Raw genomic sequence first — 20,546 nt, forward strand, 5'->3', positions numbered from 1 at the left:
CATTTTATTCAGTTCTAGATTCAAGACGCATCTACATGACTCAACTAAATGTTTTCCATGTGTAGTAATACTATGTCATGTGATGTCAATACAATTTGCCTTCTGCGAATCTGCATCATCTCCAGAATCGTATTAGGTCTACTTTATGTTAGGGCTGGCAGGCAGAAAACAGAGCAAATTAGGGTGGTACCCATTCAGTCTATATGAGTAATATATATGTGTGTGTTTATAAAGATTATTTTTGGCAGTTGGGTCACCAGTCACAAATGGTTCATGTGAAGTTTCAACAGCTGGGTTGTCTCTTCGGCTAAGGCCAACTTCATAAAGGTGACTTTTAATACATTATGCAGTCTGGAGGTTTATAAATTAATTTAAAGCCAATACAATCAACAATTCATAAGTAATAGTTCAAATTAAAGAGTCAGAAAGGAAATTAAAGAGTCAGAAAGAAAATATTTCAGAATGTTTAACAGTGCTTTGTAATGGATGTCCGAGTGCTGAGTAAACTAACTTTTTTTTTATAGAAATTATCATTATCATCCAATGAGCAGTAGATACCAAGGAATAAGTTGTACACAATCGCACAGTTCGGTTAGTATCACTCTAAATGTAACATATTTCACTTAAAGGGACAGTCTAGTCAAAATTAAACTTTCATGATTCAGATAGAGCGACAATTTTTTATTTTTTTATTTTAAATATTTTATTTAAATCCTTTCCAGAATACAATTTCATTCAACACAATGATTTAGTTAGAACAAGTACAGACATTATGAGAACACAAAAAAAAAAAAAAAAATACATTGTAACCAAAATAATTTGGGCCTTATATCCTCAGGTAATTTAATTCTCAGAAAAAAGAAAAGAATAATAAATTACATTTTACATATCCTGAATTGGATTTTCTTTTCTATTTTTTTCCCCCTCGTTCCCCTCTACTCCCTTACCCTATCCTTCTAAGAGAAAAAAGCAAAACAACAACAACAACAAACCACGAACCAAAAAAAAAAAAAAAAAAAAAAGTATTATTACCACATGTCAAACATAACCAATTCTGAGTTCCTGAAAGGGTAGATTAGGAATTCAACTTCACTAGGTGGTAAATCTTTAATAAACAGTGACCATTTCAAGAATAATTTTCTAATATCTTGCTCATTATTTGGGTCTATGTCAATTTGTTCCAATATATATTGTTTTTTTAGATAATTCTTAGTTTCGGCTATACTAGGAGTTGTTCTCTGTTTCCATTTTCTAAGAATAAGCTGTCTAGCTGCTAATAAAGTCATATTAATAATTTTCCTATTATTTCCTTCATTGTTACTATAATTATGGAATAAAAAGACTATTATTTTTAGTGATAGAATTATACGAAAGGGGGCTAGTATTTTATTCAGCCAAAATTGAATCTTCGACCAGAAATTTCTAATTTTTGGACAAGCCCATAACATGTGCTGGAGGTCTGCCATCGGAAAAGAACATTTTGGGCAGGAATTGAAACTATTATTCCCACATCTAAATCCTTTTTCCGGGGTAAAGTAAGTCATGTAAAGCAGTTTAAGATGGGATTCCCTCCAGGAGGAGGAGAGAGTGACACGAGCAGTCTCTTGTATTGATAGGTAGAATAGTGGGGGGTCCAAAGGTTGTTTGATCAGAGCACTCCACTTATTTTGAGTTGTTTCAACATTTTTTGCTCCCTTTACTGATACCAACATATGGTATCCAGGTGCAATTGACATGCGTCCCATTTTAGCGATGGCAAGCCAGTTCCCAACACTCTCTAGGGACCAGTTCCATCCATAATCGTGAATAAGTTTTAGAGCATAATGCCTTGCCTGGAGATAGGCAAAACAATTCTTATGTGGTATATTAAATTCTAGTCTGAGGGTTTCAAATGATTTAACACATCTTCTTTCAAAGTCAAGAATCTGATATATATTACTAAGACCTAATATTTTCCATTCCCTGTAAACTCCTGCCTGTATTCCGGCTTCAAACTGAGGATTACCCATAAATGGGATATATCGAGAGACATGATGCTCCACCTTTAATAAAGCACAGATCTTTTTCCAAGCAAGTATAGGATTATATATGGACTTTAACTTTTTAATTTCATTCGGGATCTGGTTAGCGTCAGTGTGTATAAGTGCTATTGGATTCAGAGGATAAGTTATATTTTTTTCCAAATCATTGTCTGTTACATAGTTCTTTAAATGGACCCAGTCAATAACTGTGCGAGCCAGAGAGGCTTGATTATATGCTGGTATGTCTGGAAGAGCAAGACCACCGTATTTCAAAAGAAAAGATAATTTTAGAAAAGAAATCCTAGGTTTTCTACTCTGCCATATAAATGATCTAAGAATAGAGTTAAGAAAATCAATATCTTTCCGTTTAATGAAAAGAGGAATATTCTGTATCATGTATAGAAGTTTAGGTAAAAGCATCATCTTATATGCGGCTATTCGTCCTGATAAAGATAACGGAAAGTTTTGCCAGTTTTTGAGGGAGTCTTTAATCTTATTTATTGTTGGGGTGATATTAAGGGAATACCAAGTGCTAGGATCATGAGTAATATTAATGCCCAGATAACGAAAAGAATTATGAGCTATATAAAAAGGAATTTTTGCCAACAAGTCCCCCGTCTGAACAATCCAAAATAATTTGGATTTTGTGTTATTGACCTTGTATCCTGACAAGGATCCAAACTGTTGTACTATGTTTAGGAGTTTAGGTATATTTAATCTTGTATTAGCCATGTAAATGAGAACATCATCCGCATACAAAGCGATTTTAATCTCCTTCCTTCCTATCTTTATTCCCTCAATTTGATGTCGTATAGAAATAGCAAGAGGCTCGATGGCAAGATCAAAAAGGAGATGGGAGAGAGGGCACCCCTGCCTGGTACCTCGTTGTAGTTCAATATCTTGTGACATACTACCGTTCACCAGTATCTTTGTGGTAGCGTTTTGATAGAGATTACTAATGAATTTACTAAAGTTCTCCTTTAATCCAAATTTATGCAGGGTGTAAATCAAATGGTCGTGGTGAACTGAATCAAAAGCTTTTTCAGCATCTATTGATATTATTACCTTATCATGGGTACCCTCTCGCCCCTCTACCTCCCGGAGCTCCGGTGTTCTAAAATAGTCAATAAGCAAAAAAAGTTCGCGTATTTTTGAGGCAGAATTTCTATTCTGTATGAACCCAGCTTGGTCTGTATGAATAATAGGGGGCAGTATAGTTTGGAGTCTCTGTGCTAGTATGGAGGTTAAGATTTTATAATCTGTATTGAGTAAGGCAATGGGCCTATAGGATTCTTTTTTTGTTGGGTCTTTCCCTGGCTTCAATATCAAAGTGGTGTAGGAAGCAGTAAAGCTAGAGGTTGGGTCTTTTCCTTCTATGTAAAGAAAATTGAATAAAGTAGTTAAATATGGTATGATACGGGTGCTAAAAGCTTGATAAAATTCGTTCGGTAATGCATCTGGGCCTGGGGCTTTATTATGAGGCAATGTTTGGATTGCTTTATTTACTTCCATCTCAGTGATTGGAGCATATAAGTCCTGTAGGACTTCAGAATGTAATGTGGGAAAGGCAATTTTACTCCAAAATTCATCACGTGTCTGTATGTTGGAGGTTCGCAGAGAATATAGGTCAGAGTAGTATTTAGAAAATAGTTGTAAAAGTTCTTCAGTGGTATTGAATGTCTGGCTATCCGTATTTATGTTATCTATCGACTGAGAGCCTCTCTCAATTTTAAGAAGTTTTGCTAACAACTTTCCCGTTTTATTTCCAAACCGATATAATTTTGATTGGAGCCTAGCAACATTCTGTGTTGTTTTGTAAAGTAAGAAAGAATCCCTGTTTTGTAAAGCAGAAGTATATTTAGCCCAACTCTGTGAAGAGTTTTCAATTAAATGCAAATTATTTGCATTAGAAACTGCTCGTGCCAACTCCCCCTCCCTTTGCTTGAGTTTTTTAGTTCTATTCACATTATATGCTATAATCTCCCCCCTCAATACTGCCTTAGCCGTCTCCCAGAATAGTAGAGGACGTGAGATATAATCGCTATTCAGGTCTGCATAATCTTTAAATTTAGCATCTAGCCAGATGAGATCTGTGGCTAGAAATGTTGGAAAAAAAGAATCTTCTATTTGTTTGCCTTTGATCAAATGATTGAAAATCTAAACAGATAGGCGCATGATCGGAGATAACTATAGGAAGTATTTGAGCCTGCACTTGTGATTTACATAGCCTCTCATCTAATAGAAATACATCTATCCTTGAGAGAGACTTATGCGCTTTTGAGAGGCAAGTGTACTCACAAGAGTCAGGATTTTGAAGTCTCCAAATATCACGAACCCTTAAGTTTACCATTATTCTGGAGAAAAGTTTTGATTCCAATTTATCTCTTTTAGTTTTTTTAAGCACACGATCTCGTCTTAGCCTATCTAGCGGATATTTAGGGGCCATATTAAAGTCCCCGCCCATTATCAGGTATCCTTCAGCACACATCATGAGCCTAGCTTGTACTACTTCCCAAAAGGATAAATTAAAAACATTTGGAGCGTATATATTGCAAAGTGTGTATAGAATATTATCAATCTTAATTTTTAAAAGTATAAATCTCCCTTCAGAATCAGAGTCTACCTGTATTACCTGGTATTTGATATTTTTACTTACAAGAATAGCCACTCCCCCTTTCTCTTAATACTTGGAGAGAAAAACACCTCTTGAACCCATGTAGATTTGAGTTTGAGAACTTCTTCAGTTTTCAAGTGTGTTTCTTGCAAAAATGCAATAGAGGTGTTAATTCTCTTCAAGTATGATAGTATAGTTTTCCTTTTAATAGGAGACGTAAGTCCACCTATATTCCATGAGGTGATCTTAACTCTACTTGGCATGTCTTGGAGGGAGAGAGGGGAAGCCCCCTTTCCGGAGGGGTAAAACCCTCTTAACTCTCTGCTACCCTTAGTAGAAGGATCCTTATTCATAATAAAATAAAAATTAAACTAAATACAGCATCAATATCAATTGTGGCTATTTTAATTTATAGCACATTTTTCAGCATAGAATTTTCCTGCTTCAGCTGGGGTATCAAAAATATACGACTGATTTTCTACATATACCTTAAGTCTAGCAGGATGCAAAATATTTGCCCTTATTCCCTGCTGAATAAACTTTGTACAAATTGGGGTAATTTCCCTTCTTTTAGTAACTGTCTCCATTGAGTAGTCCTGAAAAAAACAGGATTTTGGCATCCCCTAAAAAAATAGGCTGACATTTATGGAAAGAGTGTAGAAATGTGACCTTATCTTGGTAATTTAGAAATTTAACAATGATTGGCCTAGGTCTAGCATTTGTCTTAGAGGAATAGACAGGGCCAATTCTGTGTACTCTTTCGATAAATGTTTCGGGGAAGCTTTCAGGAATCTTTAAGAGCTGTGGAATTGTTATCATGAGTAACTTGAATAGATCATCATATTGTTTGTCCTCGGGGACCCCTATTATCCTAAGATTGTTCCTACGTGCACGATTCTCTAAGTCTTCAATTTTACTTTGTAATTTTAAAAGAGTATTGATTGAGGTTTCAGTCTTAACATTATATTCTATCATGTTATCCTCTAAGTCTGATATTCTTCGCTCTGCCTCTGAGAGCCTGCCTGCGAATTGTCTGACTTCTGATGTCAAATGTACAATATCTGATTTAATCTCATCTCTTAGAATTTCGAATTTAGGTGAGAGGGCTTCCGATATTTTGGAGACTACTCTCCTCTCTTGCCCCTTACTTATCTGCTTCCCCTTCTCTTTTTAATTTATATGGTACAGTTAACTCTGCTTAGTTAAAGATTTGTGATCTAATGGCTAAGAATTTTCGAGTTACAGCATATTTTCAACCAACCTTTATAACAAGTATTTTTGTACTATAATAACCTTATTGTTGCATAGTAATTTTATACCAATATTGTAAAAAAGTGTCCCATTTTTTATATAGAGATAGGAAAAAAGAAGTCTTTGAGCATTGTCTTTATAGCTTATATATTCCTTTCAAGTGTTGCAGGCAGTGGAGCAGGGAGCGGAAAGTCAAGAAAGAATTACAACGGACTCAGGTCCAACTTTTACTTTACCCTTCCCTGGTCTGGCGAAGGCCGGTGATCAATTCGATGACTTCTGTGGGCTATCTCCCCCTGCGCAGTATCGGTGGAGGGGAGAGTGTGGCCCAGATAGTCACACTAACAAGCCTTCTATGTTCCAGATAGGACTGTAATCCCAACAGGGGTCGGTCAGAACGTCCCGGTAGTCGCGGCAGCACCTCGGACCAGGAAGCAGGATCTTCACCCCTCACGCAACATCGGTGGGAGGGGGCTACAGCGCATCAGTGAGGGACGGCTTAGGAATTACTCGCACGATCCACGTCTCCCTGCTCGACCTGCACGCCGCAACTTGTAGTGAGTGGGACCAGCACAATCCAAGCCCCTGAACAATTCGCCCAGGAGGGAAGTATGGGAAGAAAAAAGGTAAGCCGTGAAGTTAACGTCCACTGTGACCGGGTTCCCTCAGATAAACTGGGACACCTTCAGGTTGTATTCGGATAGTTCCTTGAAGCAAATATAAATTAAGTTGTAAAGAATCTTTATTTACTCCAAATGTATCTTGCCCAGCACAGGAAAAGTCTCTCATAGTATACAGCCGCACATAGTGGAGACAGCTATATTGTTAGTTGTTAGGTATACAGGTATAAATTTTCAGGGTTTTGTTTCTCGTGTTACTCTCCTAGTAGGGTATAGGGAGCAGTACGAGTATATTTCATTCAGTAAGGTTATGAATATCTGAAGAAGCATGGGTCCTTTCTACTGCTACTTAGCAATTTTAGTGCAATGACTTGGCACTTAATGGAGTTCCAGTAGCGGTGGATATTGAGCTAAACAAGCCGCCCAGGGTCTAGGGCTTTAGGCGGGAATTGCTCGCCAAGAGCTTGAAGGGTAGGTAATTCAGAGCAGGTGTATCTCGTGACCACACACCTGTGCTCCTCCCCCGGAACTCCAGAGCGACAATTTTAAGCAACTTTCTAATTTACTCCTTGTGTCATTTTTTCTTCATTCTCTTGGTATCTTTATTTGAAAAAGCAAGAATGCAAGTATAGGAGCCGGCCCATTTTTGGTTCAGCACCTGGGTAGCACTTACAGATTAGTGTCTAAATGTAGCCACCAATCAGCAAGCACTACCCAGGTGCTAAATAAAAAATGGGCCGTCTCCTAAGCTTACATTCAAATAACGATACTAAGAGAACAAAGGAAAATAGATAATAGGAGTAAATTAGAAAATTGCTTAAAATTGCTGCTCTATCTGAATGATGAAAGTTTCATTTTGACTAGACTATCCTTTTAATCATTTTATGCAAAAAAGAAAATGTAATAACATGTTTAATTGCAGTTTTGACCCTTTGGGGGCCAATTTATTTATTTATAGGCTCGCCAGAAACAGAAGTTATGAAGACCGCTGATCCATAACTTGTCTGCCTGCTCTGAGGCCGTGGACAGAAATGAACCCGATCGAATGCGATCGGGTTGATTGACACCCCCTGCTGGTGCAATGATAAATGCCGACAGCAAATGCTGTCATCATTTATTGATGTGCAGCGGACATGATACGCATCGTATCATGCCCGCTTGCACAATGATAAATATACCCCTTAGACTCAAAAAGTTTTAATCATATGAAAGAACACAAAGTAAATATGTTAAAATGTTTTTGTTCCTGAAAATGGTTCCTTTCAAGCCAATTCAAGCTAAACTTATTAGAACTGTATGTTTGTTTTTAACTCTTGGGACCTTGTGCTCACTTGCATATTAAAAAATAATAAAACAAACATTTTACTTTACCCTCAAAGTCAGTAAAGACAAATAATGAGCTTCATATCCCAATATCTCATTAACGTATGTGAACCTATAGTGCATGATTCTGTGTAAGTCTTCTAAATTTTAGATTGATAATTTCACACAAAAGGCCCAAAAACTTTGGTTATGATTACTTCTTGATTTTTGGTTAAATGGACAGTAAAGTCCAAATTAAACTTTCATGATTCAGATAGGACATGTAATTTTAAACAACTTTCCAATTTACTTTTATCATCAAATTTGCTTTGTTCTTTTGATATTCTTTGCTGAAATCTAAACCTATTTAGGCTCATATGCTAATTTCTAAGCCCTTAAAGGCAGCCTCTTATCTGTTTTTAAAGCTAGAGGGCGTTAGTTCATGTGTGTCATATAGATAACATTGTGCTCACTCCCATTGAGTTATTTAGTAGTCAGCACTGATTGGTTAAAATAAAAGTCTGTCAAAAGAACTGAAATAAGGAGGCAGTCTGCAGAGGCTTAGATACAAGGATAATCACAGAGGTAAAAAGTATATTTCTATAACTGTGTTGGTTATGCAAAACTGGGGAATGGGTAATAAAGGGATTATCTATCATATTAAACAATAACATTTGTGGTGTTGACTGTCCCTTTAAATGTATGATACATACAATTACATTTGCTAAGTGTCTGTTTCATTACACTAACCAGTTTTGACTTATGTACTATAAAATAGATACCGGCTTTATTCCAATAAATTAGAAATTACTGGAATTCCAAAGCAAGGACAAACAGATATTTAGTCAGAGTGACCTGCACCTCACATATATACAGCCTTTCAGCCGTCTTGCTCTGCTGTAATGAAAGGTGAAACCAACCAGTCCTTTCATTGCCTTCCTAGGAATTATTTTAAGTTGTTCTTGCAATACGGAATTTCTATTATCGTTTGAAATCCCTCTGTCCTTGATTCAGGTAAAAGAGAAACTTACTCGGATCTTGTTTTTTTACGGGATACAAATACACAAGTAACTAGAATATTTGGATATTTTGTATAGTAGCTAAGAGATAATGGGCCAGATTACAAGTGGAACGCTAAATATCGCTTTCGCAAAATGTGTGCGAGAGTTGAGCGCAATGTGAATGCATGCTCGCGTTCGCATTGCTAGGATGTATTGCGCTCACAAGAGTGTGCTTCCATAGGCTCCAATGGCATAAGACACGGCATAAGAACTAGCATGGCAAAGGGGGTAAGTCGAGCGGCGATGACAGCAAATGACTATACACAAATATATTTTTGTGTATATACACATATTAACACATAAAGATATATATGAATATAAGCATATATATATTTACAGGGAACTCATAGACCGCAATGTCAGTGACGTTTTTTTTCTAACACCCCATACCCGCTCCCTTTAGACTCCAAAAACTGTTTTTTGCAGTTATTATATTAAAAAATAAAGATGATAATATCTTTATTTTTTAAATAAAGTATATCACAATTGATTTTGGGGGAATTTGGTGGACATTTATAAAATTAACCAGAGATCTGATCTCTGGTTAATTTTATAAGCGCTAATTGCTACCACAAGCTCATGATAGCAATAAACAACCACTTGTAATGGCAGGCTAATTATCGTGTACTCCCACTACATTTAGCCACCAATCAGCAAGTGCTACCCAGGTGCTAAACAAAAAATGGGCTGGCTCCTAAGCTTACATTCATGCTTTTTAAATAAAGATAGCAAGAGAACGAAGAAAATTTGATAATAGGAGTAAATTAGAAAGTTGCTTAAAATTGCATGCTCTATCCGAATCATAAAAGAACAAAAAAAACTGGGTTTCATACCCCTTTAATAGAAATCAATGGAATATGTAGTATTCATTATTTTAAAATAATTTTGTCTTTTATTTAATTTTTTTAACTTTATTCCATACTTCCTATCACACTTGTATAGGAAGGCTAAGTAGCCGTTTTTCCTTTGAAGTGCTGCTTGGAGACATCCTAGCTGCATTCTACCTGCAATCAGTTTGGTTCAGTAGAGGACGTTTGCTGCAAAAATCATGTGACAATTGAACATGAGTTCTGTAATGTCTTCTCTCTTGTTTAGCTGTAGGAAGTGACTGCACTGAGAATTTCTAAGTGCTTATTTAGCAGAAAAAAACAAAAAAACAAAAAAAACAAATAAATTGTTGTTTTCTGTTTTTGTAACATAATCTTTTTTTTAATGTGTACTTTGATTTAACATATTTTTTAAAGAAAGATGCACAGTTTTATATCCCTGACTTGTGTATACATGTTAATAAGGTCCTTGAATACCCAGAACCATTTGATGCATTCATGTGTCTAGAGGCACTTACCAGGTAATATAATTACCAGGTAACTAATCTTAGTAATAAATATATAATAATTACATGTATTCTTGGATGATGGCTTATACAGATTGTTACATGAATATATTTTCCTTAGTATCTAAGTATATTTAAAACCTTGTTGCTAGAGCGTCTTTTCTAAAAAGCTAAAAATATATTAGGGCTATTCTGCAAGTTGGGAATGGGTTAACGTTGAGCTTAAAAGGCACAAAAATGCTGTTTTTTCATTGATGTTGTATTTTTGGTGTTGACATTTCCAAAGGAAAAAAAAGAAGAAGCGAGGCGCTCAGAAATGTCATTGTGCAGGAGAAAGGATACAGCTGCGCTTCTCAGCTGCTGTTGGCAAAGCATTATTGTAGAAAACACACAGTAGCTTAACTGCAGCTTATAGACTCATTAACTAGTAAATAATAGTTCAGGTCAGATGTATAAAATGCAATAATTATAGAAATCCATTTTCATTCTTTTAAACCTAAATTAAAAGTTGTAATTGTCCTGTATTTTATTGTATTAAGATCATATTCTCATGGGAAGTGCCACTTTGCCCCATCTAGTTCCCAGTAAGGAAAGAACAAAGAAAATTGGATATGTTAGGGAAACACAAATTATGTAAGACTTAATAATTGGTAAGTCCTGCTGAAGTATGGCGTTAAATAGTTGCTGGATCTGATCTGTTTTAAAGATGCATAAACATTTATAAAGACAATGCTCTAATCTGTGTATTTTGTTATTACACTACTGGTTGCACATACATATGTGTTTAACCCCTGCATGTGAGTTAAACACATACTTAATGTCAGCTACAGAGCATAATGCACTACTGGAAGCTAGCTGAACACATTCAGTGAGCCAATGACCAGAGTCATGTGTAGCCACGGTAGCTCTTAGTAGTACATTGCTGCTCCATCACATAACTAGCTATCCTTTTCAACAAAGGATACTGGCTATGATATTCAAAACATCAACATTGACTATTCTAAAAAAAGTGGCATGTCCGAGCAATCCCGGCGAGTGGCTATGTCTCTCCCATAGAAGTCAATGGGACCGTGATGTCACCACCCACATCGCCAACATCGCCCTCCATCTGCATTTTACTGTGGGGGGGGCCCTATTTGAAATGTACCTACACAGAGCAAACTCACTGAAACTAAAATTAGTTTTCATGTAGCACACTTCAATATTGCTGTGGGGACAAAGTTTGATTTACACCCTTCACTATACTAGCTCAGGTGATGTAGTCTCGGCAGCTGATAGCTGGCGAGACAAACATGGCCGCTACCCTCCTCACAACCTGCACTTCGCTGCTTTGAACATATTGATCTTGTGTCGATGTGTCCAGAGCAAAGTGCAGGTTACTTCTACTAGCACGCCTCTCTAACTCCCCCTGAATGCCTATAACTATGTAACACCTAACCTACACCCCCCCCCCCCCCGGAACGGCCCCTGTTAAGTCCCTTATACCGCCTACAATGGCTTCATGTGTTAAACAACACTCCCCCTGGACACATCCCAGCTAACTGATACCTGTCCAAAAAATAAATCACTATAATAAAACTAAAACTATAAATCCTAAATTTCCCCATTATAACTATGAAGCTACAGTGGGACAAAAAGTATTTAGTCAGCCACCAATTTTGCAAGTTCTCCCACTTAAGAAGATGAGAAAGGCCTGTAATTTTCATCATAGGTATACCTCAACTATGAGAGACAAAAATGTGGAAACAAATCCAGAAAATCCACGTTGTCTGATTGGTATGTTGGGCCCATTCCTGCATGCAGATCTCCTCTAGAGCAGTGATCTTTTGAGGCTGTCGCTGGGCAACACAGACTTTCAACTCCCTCCAAAAGTTTTCTATGGGGTTGAGATCTGGAGACTGGCTAGGCCACTCCAGGACCCTTGAAATGCTTCTTACGAAGCCCACTCCTTCATTGCCCGGGTGGTGTGTGTTTGGGATAATTGTCATGCTGAAAGGACTCAGCAACGTTTCATCTTCAATGCCCTCTGCTGATGGAAGGAGGTGTGCACTCAAAATCTCACGATACAATGGCCCCATTCATTCTTTCATGTACATGGATCAGTCGTCCTGTTCCCTTTGCAGAGAAACCAGCCCCAAAGCATGATGTTGCCACCCCCATGCTTCACTGTAGGTATGGTGTTTCTTTGGTTTGAAATTCAGCTTTCTCTCTTCTCCAACACGACAAGTTGTGTTTCTACCAAAACAGTTCTACTTTGGTTTCATCTGACCATTTGACAATTCTCCCCAATCCGCTTCTGGATCATCCAAATGCTCTCTAGCATACTTCAGACGGGCCCGGACATGTACTGGCTTAAGCAGGGGGACATGTCTGGCACTGCAGGATCTGAGGTCCCTGGCGGCATAGTGTGCTACTGATGGTAGATTTGTTACGTTGGTCCCAGCTCTCCTGCCTATGTCATTCACTAGGTCCCCCGTGTGGTTCTGAAAGTTTGCCTCACCGTTCTTGTGATCATTTTGACCCCACGGGTGAGATCTTGCATGGAGCCCCAGATCGAGGGAGATTATCAGTGGTCTTGTATGTCTTCCATTTTCTAAATTATTGCTCCCTACAGTTGATTTCTTCACACCAAGCTGCTTGCCTATTGCAGATTCAGTCTTCTCAGCCTGGTGCAGGTCTACATTTTGTTTCTGGTGTCCTTCGACAGGCTCTTTGGTCTTCACCATAGTGGAGTTGGAGTGTGACTGTTTGAGGTTGTGGGACAGGTGTCTTTTATACTGATAACAAGTTCAAATAGGTGCCATTAATACAGGTAATGAGTGGAGGACAGAGGAGCCTCTTAAAGAAGAAGATACAGGTCTGTGAGAGCCAGAAATCTTGCTTGTTTGTAGGTGACCAAATACTTATTTTCCACCATAATATGCAAAATAAATTATTTCCAAATCAGACAATGTGATTGTCTGGATTTGTTTCCACATTTTGTCTCTCGTAGTTGAGGTATACCTATGATGAAAATTACAGGCCTCTCTCATCTTCTTAAGTGGGAGAACTTGCACAATTGGTGGCTGACTAAATACTTTTTTGTCCAACTGTATGTCACTAAAGTTATCATCAATGTTTAAATAATGTGTCAAAGAGATGTGCTAAAATGCTGGTGGCTGACTTGGTTAAACGTGATCAGGTTAGTAAGCGAGTATGGGTGTTAGTTTTTTCAGTTTTTATACTCCATTGAAGTCTACGGGGGAAAATGTTAATGTGTTTGCAATATTCTAAGTTCCACTTTTTACTTTCATATTCAATACAAGCGCAACCCGATGTGCGCAAAAAGCATCCGTACAGTGCTGTATACGCTCAAGCGGGAGCAATAAATAGTGCTCGACTCATAATTTAGCCTTAGTGTGTTGCACTCTCACAAGAAGATAACCAGCTCCAAAAAGAGTCAAATGCCACAAGCGGATGCCTTTTTCTTCATTTGGTTGCTAACGAAACATCCGAATGCCCATGACTATCAAAGAGTACCGGCACCTTCCCCCCCCCCCCCCAAAAAAAAAAGCCCTGGCTGTAATAGAAAAAGCACTTAACAGTGGACATCGCAATATGCATAGTTCATCATTTTAAAATAATTACATTTTTTTATTTTTTTATTTGTGAAGGGTCCTTTCCTTTCTGTCACAACCCTACAAGGGGCTGGAGTCTCTACAGGAAGACAAAAGAGCAGAAGTGTTGCTAAGAGACATCTCTAGGTGTAGTAGGTTTATTAATTGAAGGAAAAAATTGTCGGCACACCTGGTATTTAGAAATGTAAAAAATATATCCTTTATTGATCCATTAAAAAATGACAGGTTAAAACATGCATCTTATGCGTTTCGACAACATAGCCTGAGTCATAGATTCTCATAACTACAATGAGTCTGTTCCAGTTATTTAATACACAAACCTGCAAATCATTGGCCAAATTAGTCACATGTATATTTAATTTTACTAGGTAATAAAGGTGGCATTCCTATTTTTAAAAATACTTGGTATCCAATTTTAAATATATAGATTCCAAATTGGTAACAATATTGATACATAGAGAAATACACTGTATCAAAATAAAATGAACCTGTATATTTTGACTTTCTAAACTCAATATAGTGTTTTTCCAATTGTACACCAGTATGCACTATTAAATAAATCTGTTTAAAGAATATATAGGGGCCCTTTTTAAGAACGTGCAAGCAGACATGATCTGATATTGCGGATCATGTCCGCTGCACATCGATAAATGCTGACAGCCTACTCTCTCAGGATTTATCATTGCACCAGCAGTTCTGGTGAACTGCTGGTGCAATACTGCCCCCTGCAGATTTGCCGCCAATCGGCCGCTAGCAGGGGGTGTCAATCAACCCGATCGTATTGGATCGGGTTGATTTCTGTCTGCCGCCTCAGAGCAGGTGAACAGGTTATGGAGCAGCGGTCTTTAGATCGCTGCTTCAGATCGCCAGAAACACAGGGCATCAAACTCTGTGCGTTGCTTGATAAATAGGCCCCATAGACTCCAGTTTAAATTACTGTGATAGGATATACCTCCTTATACATAACAAAGAAAGTCATTCTTTGAGATGGACTATTGTTGAAACAATTGTGACCTATAACAGAGGAGGTGACAGAGAGTCCATTTTGGGTTAAAGGGAGGTATTCTGGATACACAGGCTGAAGACCAGGGTGCCCCAAGGTCTAAACTCAGAATATGATGTGATCAATTTTTGGCAGTAGGCGCTGGTTTCTCACTCCTGTGTGTCCAGAGCAATATATATATATCCTTCCTTTAGGTGTATATATAAAATTGTTGTAGAACTATGGTTTAGTGAACTGAAATCTCCGAATAAGTATATGTACTGGCATTTGTAAGATACTATGTGTACGGGCCAAGTATAATATTTAGATAATTATTTAATCTGGGTATTGGAGTATATAGTAGGTTAAAAATACTGAATATAAATAACATTTAGGAGCAATTTAAATATTGCTCCAATGGTTTAAACGCCTACCGAGAGTGTCACTGAGAGTGTTATTGAAGAATTATTAGTATGCTTTGATATTTGAAAAATAATATAATTACTATCTAAATCTAAAGTATTTACAGTAGATTTCCAATATTTACTCATTCTATGTGAATTCTTTGAGACTTTAATGAATTGTATTTAAGGTTCAAATACATAAAATGATGCTCTTACATATCATCCCCTCGATGCTATAGGAAATGTGATATTGCAAATATATATATATATAAACATACTAAGGATAAGGAAGAAAAGAGTAAAATCCCATTAAGGTTTTATGCCAATCAAATTATATCTTTTAGCATAAAAGGGGCTGGAACAGGCCATTGGACCGCACTACGACTACGGCAGACAACCTGAAACGCGTCAGTGGGTTCTTGGGATTTAACCACATTCTTCCCACCTTTGCTGCCATGCTTATGTGTAGAATTTTTAACTTTTTGCATCGTTTGAAATAAAAGTTATACTTTTTAATCCGTATATGGAGGTGCTCCTTCTCTTCATTTCAATTGATATACCTCCTTATTGTCACATAGTCTGCTTTATCTATTTTTATAGCATGAGTCAAAACCAGTATTATGCCTACATATGTGTATATATGTGTATGTACCTATCAAAATAATTATAATATAATACAACACACCCAACTTTTTCGCCCTTAATTAGATTCAATATAAGTGATGCTCATATATTACTCCCATTAATTCATCATATCGTATTCCGAGTTGAAACCTTCTGGAGTTCTTGTCCCCTGGGTGAAAATCCAAAAGGTCTCTCATTTGAACAACAACCTCATGTGATCACCCCCTCTTGCTGGTTGAACCACTTTGTCTATTATTTTCCATCTAAGGATAGTATAATCTTGCAAATGGACATCAATGAAATGTTTAGATAAAAGTGAAACTCTCTCATTATTTTTGATATTCAACAATTGCTCTCTAATTCTATCCCTAGCTTCTCGGGAAGTGCAACCAACGTACTGTAATTTACACTGTGAACACCATATCACATATATTACAAAACTGGTACGACAATTCACACAAGTTTTAATGGAAAATGTTTTGCCTTGTGCGAAGAATTCAAACTGATCCCCCATCTCAACATGAGAACATGAGATACACATTGAGTTTTGTTTTGAGCACTCAAGTTGGATGATTCCAAGTGCTGTGTAGTCAGTTTATTGCCCGTGCTAGGGACGGGCAAATGTTTTGCAATATTAAAAAACGGAAACAAATTTTAACACATTTTTTAGTTTCGAATTTCTAATGTTTGTACAATGTTCTACCATCAACAATCGCTACGACCCTACCTGCACTGACAATCGATATGACCCTACATGCACTGACAATCGCTACGACCCTACCTGCACTGACAATTGCTATGACCCTACATACACTGACAATCGCTCCGACCCTACCTGCACTGACAATCGCTACGACCCTACATGCACTGACAATTGGTACGACCCTACATGCACTGACAGTCTCTACGACCCTACCTGCACTGACAATCGCTATGACCCTACATGCACTGACAATCGCTATGACCCTACATACACTGACAATCGCTATGACCCTACCTGCGCTGACAATCGCTATGACCCTACATGCACTGACAATCGCTACGACTCTACCTGCACTGACAATCGCTATGACCCTACATGCACTGACAATCGCTACGTCCCTACATGCACTGACAATCGCTACGACCCTACATGCACTAAAAATCGCTACAACCCTACATGCACTGACAATCGCTACGACCCTACATGCAGTGACAATCGCTATGACCTTACATGCAAGAAGATTTGGAATGCTTTTTTTTTACGTTTCTAATTTTACAGTTTTGAAGCCTTAAAACCAGTTTTGCCAATCTGGAGCAGCATTCTTGGCTGTTTTAAATATCAAAAGGTTTTTTTACATGCTCAGGTCACAGAGCAATAATAAGTCTTTCATACATTAAAGGGACAGTAAAGTCAAAATTTAACTTTTTGATTTGGATAGAGCATGCAATTTTAGACAACTTTCCAATTTACTTCTGTTATCAAATTTGCTTGGTTTTCTTGGTATCTTTTATTGAAGAGTAAAACTAGGTAGGCTCATAAGAGATCAAGAGTGTGCACATGTCTATAGTACTCTATGGCAGCAGTGTTTTGCAACATTGTATAACATAGCTACAAATAAAGTTACAAAACACTACTGTTTTTGAATCTGAGTTTAAGGGCAGGCAGATGTCAAACCAGCCCAGGCACAAAGGTTCCACATCAAAAGCTAAAATGATAATTCAAATAGAAAACTAGGTAATCAGGAATCAAGGACTTGTATACTCCTAGGTACAAAATCAGGAGCACTCCCCAAAAAGGGATTAAATAAAACTGAATTTATTTTTGCCTCCCTATGGAGGTGGTGAAGTTAGTTTGTGCTTGATTTTCTTCTGTGATATGCGCTTCTCAGCATTTTGAAGCCCGATTCTTTTCAGAGTACAGGGTTTGTCAGAGGGATGTGAAGGAAGTATCACCTATTGAATTCTATGGTTTTCCTTGTGGGAAATCTTTTCATAGGTTCTCTGTTATCGGTCGTAGAGATTCATCTCCTACCTCCCTTTTCAGATCGACGATATACTCTCATATTCCATTACCTCTACTGATACTGTTTCAGTACTGGTTTGGCTATCTGCTATATGTGGATGGGTGTCTTTCGGTAAGTATGTTTTCATTACTTAAGACACTCTCAGCTATGGTTTGGCACTTTATGTATTAATAACATAATTTATGTAAGAACTTACCTGATAAATTCATTTCTTTCATATTGGCAAGAGTCCATGAGCTAGTGACGTATGGCATATACAATCCTAACAGCAGGGGCAAAGTTTCCCAAACCTCAAAATGCCTATAAATACACCCCTCACCACACCCACAATTCAGTTTAACAAATAGCCAAGTAGTGTGGTGAAAAGAAAGGAGTAAAAAGCATCAACAAAGGAATTTGGAATAATTGTGCTTTATACAAAAAAATCATAACCACCATAAAAAGGGTGGGCCTCATGGACTCTTGCCAATATGAAATAAATAAATTTATCAGGTAAGTTCTTACATAAATTATGTTTTCTTTCATGTAATTTGCAAGAGTCCATGAGCTAGTGACCTATGGGATAGCAATACCCAAGAAGTGGCACTCCACACAAGAGTCACTAGAGAGGGAGGGATACAAATAAAAACAGCCATTTTCCACTGAAAAAAATTAATCCACAACCCAAATCATAAATTTAGTCTCATAATTAAAAAGAAAAAAACTTAAATTAGAAGCAGAAGAATCAAACTGAAACAGCTGCCTGAAGAACTTTTCTACCAAAAACTGCTTCAGAAGAAGCAAATACATCAAAATGATGGAATTTAGTAAATGTATGCAAAGAAGACCAAGTTGTAGCTTTGAAGATCTGATCAACTGAAGCTTCATTCTTAAAAGCCCAGGAAGTGGAGACTGATCTAGTAGAATGAGCTGTAATTCTCTGAGGTGGGGCTTGACCCGACTCCAAATAAGCTTGATGAATCAAAAGCTTTAACCATGAAGCCAAGGAAACGGCAGAAACCTTCTGACCTTTCCTGGAACCAGAAAAGCTAATAAATAGACTGGAAGTCTTTCTGAAAACATTAGTAGCTTCAACATAATATTTCAGAGCTCTCACCACATCCAAAGAATGTAAAGATCTCTCCAAAGAATTCTTAGGATTAGGACACAAAGAAGGGACAACAATTTCTCTATTAATGTTTTAGAATTCACAACCTTAGGTAAGAATTTAAATGAAGTCCGCAAAACGGCCTTATCCTGATGAAAAATCAGAAAAGGAGACTCACAAGAGAGAGCAGATAATTCAGAAACTCTTCTAGCAGAAGAGATGGCCAAAAGGAACAACACTTTCCAAGAAAGTAGTCTAATGTCCAAAGAATGCATAGGCTCAAATGGAGGAGCCTGTAAAGCCTTCAAAACCAAATTAAGACTCCAAGGAGGAGAGATTGATTTAATGACAGGCTTGATATGAACCAAAGCCTGTACAAAACAATGAATATCAGGAAGCTTAGCAATTTTTCTGTGGAATAAAACAGAAAGAGCCGAGATTTGTCCTTTCAAGGAACTTGCAGACAAACCTTTATCCAAACCATCCTGAAGAAACTGTAAAACTCTAGGAATTCTAAAAGAATGCCAAGAAAATTTATGAGAACACCATGAAATGTAAGTCTTCCAAACTCTATAATAAATCTTTCTAGGAACAGATTTACGAGCTTGTAACATAGTATTAATCAAGGAGTCATAAAAACCTTTATGACTAAGCACTAAGCGTTCAATTTCCATACCTTCAAATTTAATGATTTGAGATCCTGATGGAAAAATGGACCTTGAGATAGAAGGTCTGGCCTTAATGGAAGTGGCCAAGGTTGGCAACTGGACATCCGGACAAGATCCGCATACCAAAACCTGTGAGGCCTTGCTGGAGCCACCAGCAGCACAAACGATTGCTCCATGATGATTTTGGAGATCACTCTTGGCAGAAGAACTAGAGGCGGGAAAATATAAGCAGGATGATAACACAAAGGAAGTGTCAACGCATCCACTGTTTCCGCCTGAGGATCCCTGGACCTGGACAGTTACCTGGGAAGTTTCTTGTTTAGATGAGATGCCATCAGATCTATTTCTGGAAAACACCACATCTGAACAACTTGAGAAAACACCTCTGGGTGGAGAGACCACTCCCCTGGATGTAAAGTCTGATGACTGAGGTAATCCGCTTCCCAATCGTCTATACCTGGTATATGAACTGCAGAAATTAGACAGGAGCTGGATTCCGCCTAAACAAGTATCCGAGATACTTCTTTCATAGCTTGAGGACTGTGAGTCCCACCCTGATGATTGACATAAGCCACAGTTGTGATATTGTCTGTCTGAAAACAAATGAACGGTTCTCTCTTCAACAGAGGCCAAAACTGAAGAGCCCTGAGAATCACACGGATTTCCAAAATATTTATTGGTAATCTCGCCTCTTGAGATTTCCAAACCCCTTGTGCTGTCGGAGATCCCAAACAGCCCCCCAACCTGAAAGACTTGCATCTGTTGTGATTACAGTCCAGGTTGGACAAACAAAAGAGGCCCCTAGAATCATACAATGGTGATCTAACCACCAAGTCAGAGAGAGTCGAACATTGGGATTTAAGGATATTAATTGTGATATCCTTGTATAATCCCTGCACCATGGTTCAGCATACAAAGCTAGAGAGGTCTCATATGAAAACGAGCAAAGGGGATCG

This window comes from Bombina bombina, chromosome 11, assembly GCF_027579735.1.
Source record: "Bombina bombina isolate aBomBom1 chromosome 11, aBomBom1.pri, whole genome shotgun sequence".
Lineage (NCBI taxonomy): Eukaryota > Metazoa > Chordata > Amphibia > Anura > Bombinatoridae > Bombina > Bombina bombina.